Genomic DNA, 10,224 nt, shown 5'->3' on the forward strand with positions numbered 1-10,224 from the left:
ACAGCATAAAACCTGCGCTGCTCCGGGCTCTGCATCCTCCTCTCTTGCCTCCCTTTCCTCGAGGAACGAGGTAAGCCTGAGTCCGCTCCATCTCTCCCTGTGGGCTGAGCTGCTGTCATGGTGGCTACTCAGGTTGATACTTGGGCTGCCTCAGCTTGGCCCTGCAACAGAACTGTTTAAGGGCTGTCACCTCTGTCCCTTTTGGCGGAGGTGGCTGGGGAGGGCTGGGAAGAGGGGGTTTCTTTAAAGCACAAGGGGATCAATGGGGCTGAGCTGCAGGGACGTCTGCCCACCAGAATGTCTGCCTGTAGCAGATGGTCTCTAACGAAATGGCCAAGTGCCTCCAGTGCCATCTTTATGACAGCAATGTTTGTTCAGGAGATGGGGTATGACCAGTCTTGCCACGGGTGCTTTAAACCCACTGTGCTGGGTCCTATCCTGAAAGCGGTTCAGCCGTCCTGTGCCGTGCAATTCGGAGGGCACGATGAGGGCCGTGGGAACTGTAGGCGCACCAGGTGTTTTTAAAACAAAGTGTGTCCACAGAGAGAGCTGAGGAAAGAAAGACAGACTGATACTGAGGCTCGTGCTCCCTGCCTGCTCTGTGTTTCAGCTTTGCCTCCCTCACGAGAGATGTCTTGCTTCAGACCCTGTCTCCCAACGCCCTGCGGCGCCTCTGGCCCAACCCCACTTGCCAGCAGCTGCAGTGAGCCCTGTGTCGCCCGCTGCGCTGACTCAACGGTGGCCATCCAGGCCTCCGCGGTGGTGGTGACCCTGCCGGGCCCCATCCTCACCTCTTTCCCTCAGAGCACAGCCGTGGGATCCTCTCTGTCAGCTGCTGTTGGGAGCTCCCTCAGCGCCGGGGGGGTTCCCATCTCTTCTGGGGGCTCCCTTGGTCTGGGGGGGTCAGGGCTGTGTCTGCCTCCCACCCGCTGCAGTCTGAACTGCTGAAGCTGGCGGGTCATCCCTTCGTAGCGGAAGGAAGATGGGAACTCTGCATCAGGAGCATGGCCAGGGCTTGCAGGCGGGCTGCGTGTCCTCATCCCACCTGGCAGGAGGGACCTGTGCCCGCTGCTCCTCGCTGCACGGCAGGCCTCGCCGTGCCTCCTCTGGCTTTGCTTTGCTCTGAGCTCCTTGAGACAACACTCGTTCTCTTCTGCTTTGCTGAACCTCCTGCCGACGGGGGGAGGGTGCCGGAGTTAGGGACTGCTCTTGCTGGGCTGGGATTGTCACCAGGTAGAGCAGAATGGGAAAAGGCAAGCGCTTTGTGTGGAGCTTGTCCTTGGGAAATGGGCCATTCTCTGTGCCTCCCTGAACCCTGCAGGCGTGTTTCTTGGTCTCTCTTCTGTGCCACTGCATTTCCTCCTTCTCATTAAAGACCTTGTGCAGCATAGCTGGCGACTCGTGGTGCTTTGTTCTCCTCCCCCCTCAGTTGGCCAAGCCCTCTGCAAGGCTGTCATGGTTTCAGCCCAGCTGGCAACTGAGCACCACGCGGCCGCTCGCTCACTCCTCCCTGCCCTGGTGGGATGCGGAGGAGAATCGGAAGAAAAGGTAAAACCTCGTCAGTTGAGATAAGGACAGTTTAATAGGACAACACAAGGAGAGAAGAAATAACAATAATAGTAACAGAAGAATATATAAAGCGAGTGATGCACAATGCAACTGCTCACCACCCGGAAACCCCATGCTCGGCTTCTTGTGAAAGTTAACTCTCTCCCAGCCGAACCCAGGACAAAGGAAGAGGGCGAAACCTGCTCTCTCCCATGACAGTGAGCCTGTCCCCATGCATGGGGCACTGCAAGTTGTGGGTGGAGCTCCCTGAACTGAGACCAGAGCACCAAAAACAAGCAAGCAGGCAAGAGAAAGACAGAAAAGCCTCAGAGAAATGGATGGAACAAGAAGCAATGGACAGGGGTGGAAATACCACTAATGCCACACAGAGTGGTGGTCAAAGATGGGAAACGGTTGCCCACGGAGGTTGTAGATTCTCCACCTTTGGAGATGTCCAACATCCAACCAGGCAAGGCCATGAAAAAGGTCCTCTACTTGACCCTGCTTTGAGCCGGGCGTGGACTGCATGATCTCCACCTCAGGTGTTGAGCCACTGCTGGATGCCCTCATCCAGGAGCAGTCAAGAACAAGGGAGGGGACAGGGGCCAGCACTCAGGAAAGCTGCAGAGCTATGGTGGCACAGGCAGGAGAAAGGGCACTGATGTCAGTCCCAGGGCTGGGAGCACAGGAAAGAAGGAAGATCAGAGTGCATTAAACAATTGACCCAACAGCAAGGCAAGGGATAAAGTGTAAGCATGCTGAGGAAAGCCCTGAGGGAGCCAAAACTCGGAGGTCCCACTAAGCTGTGAACGCAGATCACTGGATTCAGAGTCCAGACTGCTCACCATTACACCATGGGACCACCTGGACAGACCCTGTCTTTCCCCTCTGGCCACCCTCGCTGAGCCATATGCTCCTGGCTGAGCCTGGCAGTCTCTCCATCTCCCTGGCCACCACCAAGTGCAGCCTTCCTCCAGGGCCACTGGGCACTCTCTACTCACAGGATCTTTCAAGGGAGTGCCAGAGCTCTTTGCGCAAGCCTGGCATGCCCTCTCGTACAAGACCCAGGCTGGTAACCTGTGAGAATCTTCTTCTCGCCTAATTAGACCTGGTTATGAAGTTTCCAGCTTAACCCCTTCAACATTGCACCTCACAGACTACATTCATGGCCCAGCAATCGTGGTTCGATGCTTGCACTTGCGGTCTCTGCTGCTGCCTCCCTTCACCCCCGTGTTGGACAGCCTGCCAGTCTGCCTGGGTAAGTTAAGCAGATATCCTTACCCTGGTTGCAGTCCTAGCCAAGCTCCTGACCTTGCCGAACGAGGCAACCAAGAGAGAGGGCAGGGGAGACGTTCAGCAGAGGGAAGAGCTCGCAGGAGGACCCGACGCAGCTCCTTCAGCATCTCCCTCAATTACGACGTGCTCCGGCATGCTCTGATACCACCTTGTGCATGTCCCTCTTCCTCTTCCTGTGTGCACAGGAAGACCTCTTGTGTGGCTCGTACTTCCTGACTGCGGTCCTTCTGAAAAATGCCACCAGTGCTCATGCAACCTGTGGTGGCATTGCGTGAGTGAGGATGTCTCTCTCCTGTCAGCAGCGTTGGAGAGAAATGCCCCAGAGCCCGCCACATCCCTGTTGGCCTCTTCCTGGTCGGCCTCTACGCCCACCTGCCCTCTTCCCACTGGTGCTGTCCATGTTTGCTGGTGAGGAACTGCCAGTTCCGCGAAACTTTTGGGGTTGAAATCCTGCTGGTCAACGCCACATCCTGGATTGGCACCTACAGAATGTGCCATTGGACCTGAAAGAGGGAAGGACGCATCTGAGGGGCTCTCCAGCTTCGGGAGCAGAGGGCAGAGGAGCTCCCTGCTGACTAAGGAGAGGGAAAAGTTGCCCCGTCACCAAAAAGGGGAAGAAGGACTATCTGGGGAACCAAGGAAAGGTGGTGATAAAGTGGAGCAAGTTCAGCGGAGGATCCTAGGATAGTCAGGGGCCGGGTGCTCTGGCCTTGGGAGGAGAGGCTGAGGACGCAAGGCTCGCTTAGCTGGTAGAAGAAAATGCTTAGCAGGGATCGAATCGGAGCCTCCCTCCAGCGCCTGCAAGGAGGCTACTGCAACGGCTGGAGGATGAGCGCCGTGGTCAGAAATTGAAGAGGCAGTTTGTGACTGGTTACACGAACCCAAATGATCACCCTGAGGGTGCCTAAGCATGGGAGCCAGGGTGCCAAGAGGCTGTGAAATGTCTGTCCTCAAGGTATTGTATGACCCGAAAGAGAAAGCACTGATCAGGTGGTGTGAGCCTGCTTGAAGCAGGAGGATGCCCTCTCTGACTCCCTGAAATGCCTTCCAAGCAGAAGGGTTGTTGCAGGGAGAGAGGATTGTGTGAGCGAATGTTTGAAGAATGTCCAGAGATGCGCACTGAAATGCGGGGAGAGGCATGCAGAATGCGAGTTTTGCAGGGGAGAGCGGCCAAGTGGAATTCCCCAGGGGCTGGCTCTCCCTCCCTGTTTCTGTTGTAGGCCTACCCAGCTGGTACTGGTGGGGCAGCATGGGTATGGCCCTTTCTCCTTCTGCAGGAGCTGGGACTGCAGCAAGAGCTGAGCAGAGCCCCAGAGGAGCAAGAAGCCTGCAGTGAGGAGAGGGAAGGAGGCCAAGAGAGAGAAGAGCCTGTCAGGAGTGGGAGTCGAACCCACGCCTCCAGGGAGACTGCAACCTGAATGCAGCGCCTTAGACCGCTCGGCCATCCTGACCCACTGCTGCTGCTGCTGCCGCCACTCCTCCCCCTGCAGCTGCCAGAGCCAGCCCACCTCAGGCAGCCTCCTCCTGGCACTGCTGCAGGGGGAGCTGGCTCCTGGCAGCACCCTTGCCCTGCTCCCACCACGGCTGCTGACAGGCGACCGCAGCTCCTACACGCGCTTCAGACCACACGGAACACGAGTAGCCAGCACAGGGCAGCACGCTTCCGACGCGTCTCCCAAAGGCCAAGGCAATCCTTCACAGGACCAAGCAAAGGAACCGTCAGCAAATTACGGCTCTGCGCACGCCAACATCCTGTCAAGGGCTCCAGGCACACGCCTGCCTTTCTCATGGACGGTTCCTGGGGCAACAAGGGTGCTTCCTTCTTCCCTGCCCTCCTGGGCAAGGAGGGCTCTGCCACACCAACCCCTGGGGGAATGCTGGGGTGGTCTCAAGGAGTCAGTGTGTGGGAAAGGGGCTGGAGAGTCAAGGCGAAAGGACACGAGATGCGCCAAGTGCTGAGCAATGACTGAGCTCCAGTTCCTGTGGGGAAGAGGCCCGCTTGCCGCCCATGGTGCAGAGGAAGGAGGTCACAGCTCTCTCTGGGATTTGTTGCTTCGTGGAAGGAACTAGACTGCAAGGCATCTCAGGAGGGCACTAGTCCAAATGCCTGCTCAAGCAGGGCTAGCCCCAAAGCTAGAGCAGGCGGCTCAGTGCCTGAGCCCACTGAAACGTGAGGGTGATACCCAGGCATGGAGAATCCCAAAGTTCTCTGGGCACCTGCTCCAGTGCTACAGCACTCCCTGAGAATCTCTGAAGGGTCCAAAGCAGCCCCTGCAGTCTGCTTTGCCAAGGCGGGCCTTGCTAAGAGCCAGGCCTGTGTCTGCTGGCCTAGGAGGTGCCCAGAGGCCTGGCCATGAGGCAAGGCTGGAGGGGGAGTCAAGGGGAGGGCCTCGACTGGAAGCTGGGTTGGTTTGGAAGAGGAGAGGCAAGGCCCTCTGGAGCCAGGCTGAGTAAAAGAACCTTGTCTGCGTTGGCCAGGAATCGAACCCGGGTCAACTGCTTGGAAGGGCAGCTATGCTCACCACTATACCACCAACGCTCCTCGACCCACTCCTGCCTCCTGCTCCTCCACCCCGCAGCCTCGCCTCCCTCCTGCCCCTCCACTTCCCAGACTCCCCTGCCTCCTGCTCTTCCAGCTCACAAACTCCACTCTCTCCACTTCACAGCCCGGATGGCCTCCTTCCAGCCCCTGCACACACCACGGCCTCAAGCCCATCGGATGACTCTGGGCTTCTCTCTGTCTGACGTGTTGGCTAGGGAAACTCAACCTGCTGCCTGATGGCAATGCTGATGCTCCCCATCTGCCTTCATACAGCTGCCCGCTGGGCATGTACTATGCAACGCGATGGGCCTTTCTCTGGATGTACCTCTCGTGCTTTAAGCACAGACAAACACCCACCCAGCTGCTCACTACTTTCCCCACCCTCAGGGGGATGCGGAGCACTGAAAACAGGATGACAAATCGCATGGGTCAAGATAAACACAAGGACATGCCTTAGCAAACACTGTTGCGGGCAAGTCAGGCTTGACTTGGGCAGAATTCATTTTTTGCCAATTAAAGCGCATTCACACAGTGACAAACAAAAAGACAAACATAAAACACCGCCTTTCCTCTCCCCTCTCCCAGGCTCAACTTTACTCCTTCACACCACACTCCGTTACCTGCCCAAGCGGATGCATCTTCCCTCTGCCCTTTCCCGCTCTTTTTGTTCCTTCCGCCTCGCTCTGCCTGGCGTTTTCTGCCCTTTCTGGAATATATTTTCACAGAGGGGACACAAACTTTGATGACGGCTCAGCTGTGTCGTGCGGTGGAACCACTGCGGAGCTGGAATCAGCTGTGTCTGGCACAGGGCAGCCCCTTATCTCTTCTCACAGAGGCACCCTGCAGCACCCCCTAACCCTCCACTACCAAAACCTTGCCATATGTAGCCAACACAGTGCCCCTTGGCAATACCGTAGGGCATAACACTGAGGTAACACAGGCGGAGTCTGCCCCAGTCGGAGCCACATTCACGCTGTCCCAGGCTAACATGTGGTTGCACGATGCACCCTTTGGTTGAATTAAAAAGGCACAGCAACCAGCCTGGTTTCTTCTGAGTCACTGGATATGTCCCTATCTTGTACACTTGTCTAGGATTAGCTCAGCAACCAGTGAGCGGAAAGCAGGCAATGCTAGGGTAACAATTCTCTATCTACGTAATGTGCAAATAGGCCAAGTGGATTATTTCTAGCACAAGTTTCTTGATCCACTTGGTCGGATATGAGCATCTGCCACATTCCGTGCTGCATGCCCGTAAGCAATTTGTTTTGCAGGACTCTAGGCATTACCTGTTCCTGGGCTAAAATCTGCCTTGTGCTGCTCCTGGTTTTGCTGGTGGATGATTGCTTTGGTCAATCCCCATGCCAGCACTGATGAATGATGAAGTACAGCTGACCAGGACGTACCTTCCTCTACATACACGGGGGGCACCACTTTCTTTCAGCCACCATTTTCTTATTAGACACCATAACCAACATGTTTTCCTACTGCTCTGTGATTGGCTGACAGCCATCTCTTGACCCCGTCATACCCACCTGCTCTCAGGCAGACCTGTGATGGCTGTGAGGACCAGCCAACCCTACCTGTGTACCCAGAAGCACATCTGAAAAGGAAGCCCCACTCACTAAATACAGCAAAGAGACAACTCTTGACAGCGTCATTCCCCATGGGTTCTCATATTGCTTTGTGATTGGCTGACAGCCATTTTTGACACTGTCGTGCCCGCGTGTTCTCAGGTCTCCCCCTGATGGGCTGTCCGCTTCCTTTGGAACAAGAAGCGTTCAGATATAAAAAGATACACCAGGCAGTGGTATCCACTATGGAATGAACACAAGCACCTAGCGCAAGCAATATTCCTGTGCATGGCCCGTCACCTGCAGAGCCAGAGGCGACCTCACGGTCAACATCCAAGCGATCTTCTGGCTTCTGGCCCATCAGGTACTAAAGTAGAAGGGAGCTCACCTGCAGATACCCATGCCATCTTCCTGCTGCCAGCTCGTGAAGCACTCAGACAAGGAGAACTTCTGCAAGAGGCCGCTCTCCATTGTCTTTGAAAGGTCATGGCAATTGGGAGAGGTTCCTGAGGCCTGGAAGCAAGTCAGTGTCGCTCCTATCTGTCCAAAAGGCACAAAGGAGGACCTGCACAACAGCAGGCTGGTCTGCCTCCCCTCGATCCCTGGACACCAGACAAACCGGGCCCAGGCTCCACGCGTGCCCTCTGCACAGACCTACGGTCAGGCCCAGGGTTCAGTGGACCTGCTGTTCAGTGGACATGCTTGTGGGAGTGAGAGAGGGGGGTGTCCAGCACTGCATTCTAGTCCAGAGCAGCCAGAGGGGAAGAAAAGGATCAGGCCATGTGCGGTTTGGGTAGTGAGGAATGAAAGACAAACAAAACACCGCCATTCCTCTCACTTTTACCAGGCTCAGCTACAGTCCTTCACTGCAGACTGCTCCGGCATGGGTTCTCCCCGATGCTGCAGACCTGAACAGGAAAATCTGTTTCAGTGTGGGCTCTTCCACAGGCTTCAGGCCTGTCAGGAAAAGCTGTGCAAGTGGCTCAGTGTTGTGGAGGCAGCTGGAATCAGCTGTGTGCAGCGGCAGGGCAGCCCCTTGCCTCTGCTCACAGAGGCCACCCTGCAGCACCCCCTCTCCCCTCCACTGCCAACACCTAGCCACATAGAGCCAATACAGTGCCCATTGGGAATACCTGCTCGGCCCTGCTCCTGGCTGGACCTGCGCGTGGGCACGGCAGCAAAGAGACTAGGATGGAGAAAACCCCAAGATGGTCAAGTTGATTGGACAGGTGTTTGCCAGAGTAGCACCAGCCTTGTCCTCCTCCCCACCTGCAGATTCCTGGAGGTGCCCGCTTGCGTCTGGGAAGTTGGGATTGAGCTGCCTGACGGGAAGGGAGAAACAGTTGTGTCCCCAGGACCCCCAGTTCCTTGTGGGGGGAGGTCTGGCTGCCGCTGCAGACCCACGGGTCTGCCTTGGTGAGGGTCCCTTTGGGAGTGCTGGCTCGTAAGAAGGCAAAGGAGAAAGAAGGCGCGGTGGCAGAGAGAAGGGGCTGAGGGAGCGGGAGGGCCATGGGCATGGCCGCGCAGAGAGCCAGAGCAGTGCAGGTGAAAAGTTGCTGGGAGAGGCAGCAGGAGGAAAAAGCAATTAGCAGAGGATGGTTTCGATCCATCGACCTCTGGTTATGGGCCCAGCACGCTTCCGCTGCGCCACTCTGCTCCCCCTGGCGCCTCAGCTGGGACCTCCCACAGCCCGGCCTCATGCTCCCTGGCACTGCCAGCGCTCATGCCCCTTCCCTTTGTCTATCCTGTGCCCTCACCCGCGCAGCAAAATTGTCTCCCTGGAAAGTTCACCTCCTTTGGGCCTGGGCTGCTGTCCTGGTTTTGGCTGGCATGCAGAGACTTAATTTGCTTCCTAGTAGCTGGGACCGTGCAGTGCTTTGCATTTAGTGGGAAAATTATCTTCATAACACCCTGATGGTTTTAGTTGTTGCTAAGTAGTCTTTATACTCAGTCAAGGATCTTCAGCTTCTCATGCCCAGCCTGCAAGAAGGCTGGAGGGGCACAAGAAGTTGGGAGGGGACACAGCCAGGAGAGCTGGCCCAAACTAGCCAGAGGCATATTCCATACCATATGACGTCATGCCCAGTATATAAACTGGGGGAGCTGGCTGGGGGGGGCGGATCGCTGCTCGGCACTAACTGGGCATCGGGTGTGCATCACTTGATTTGTATTATTTGTATTTCTATCTAATTCTTCTAGTATTATTATTGTCATTTTATTATTATTATCATTATCAATATTTTCTGTCCTTTCTGTCCTATTAAACAGGCTTTATCTCAACCCATGAGGGGTTTTTTTCCTGATTCTCTCCCCCATCCCACTGGGTGGGCAGAGTGAGCGAGCAGCTGCATGGTGCTTAGTTGCTGGCTGGGGTTAAACCACGACAGGAGGGTAGCTCAAGGGCCTTGCCTGCCCTTCTCCCCACAGCTCCTGCCCATAACCCTGGCTGGGGACTTTCTTTTTGACCACCCAAGCTGGCTCTGCAGGCACTGAAGGAAACCCCGGAGCGAGGGGGCAGCCTTGTTGCTTGGCAGGGCGGAGAGGAGTGGCTCTCCAGCGAGCTCAGGAGGGCTGCAACCCTGCCCAGAAATCCAGCTCGCACGGGGTGCGGGACTGTACCCAGTGTAAAAGTCAGTTCTTTGCTGGCCAAGGAGGGAGACAAGGACGTTTAGCATAGAATTACCAAGGGAATCCCTAAATCCCTAATTTTAGCTGTGCACATAGCGGTGCCCAGCCTAACGCGTGGAGGACCCCGACATAGAGGAAAGCAGGGTTTCTAGATGTTTACAATGCCGTTGTGTTGACCAGTCAAATTACTCCTGTTAAGGGGTGGGCTAATCAGTTACTATTGCTCGCGTAAGCACTAGGTGCTTCTCCCGGGCAGGTGGTGTGGACGTATGGTCAGTGGGCTGTTAATCTTCCTGGTTCTAGACCAATGTCCCGTGCAGGCGGAGGGGTTTTCTACTAGATTCAGGTCGATTGCTTTTCTCACCCTGGTTATATACCTGGGTTTTTTTGAAAGACAAATCTCCTATTGTTCCATTGTCTGTATGGGGTGTTCTCAGCCAGTGAGAGACGGTTTAGGTTGCGTCTTCAGGTCTCGTTGACCCTGAGGTAAAAGCTCTTAGTCCTAGGCAGTGTTCCTTCCTCTAAGCAAGTCGTACAGCAGTTACTGCCTTGCCTTTCACACCAGCTGCGAGGGCCTTGCCCTGCCCGTGCTGTGCTGCGCTCCCCCCCAGCTCCTGGCTTGTCTTCCCTCCTGGCGCA

At 55.9% G+C, this 10,224-nt stretch overlaps 1 non-coding gene across 1 annotated transcript; it reads right to left on the bottom strand.

The window, feature by feature from the left end:
• Window positions 1-4,213: 4,213 nt before the first annotated feature.
• Window positions 4,214-4,295, bottom strand: TRNAL-CAG (transfer RNA leucine (anticodon CAG)). The gene has a single exon. It is a non-coding gene; the product is annotated as a tRNA-Leu (tRNA).
• Between the last annotated feature and the right edge of the window lie 5,929 nt (window positions 4,296-10,224).

This window comes from Gymnogyps californianus, unplaced genomic scaffold (assembly GCF_018139145.2).
Source record: "Gymnogyps californianus isolate 813 unplaced genomic scaffold, ASM1813914v2 HiC_scaffold_265, whole genome shotgun sequence".
In the NCBI taxonomy this organism is placed as follows: domain Eukaryota; kingdom Metazoa; phylum Chordata; class Aves; order Accipitriformes; family Cathartidae; genus Gymnogyps; species Gymnogyps californianus.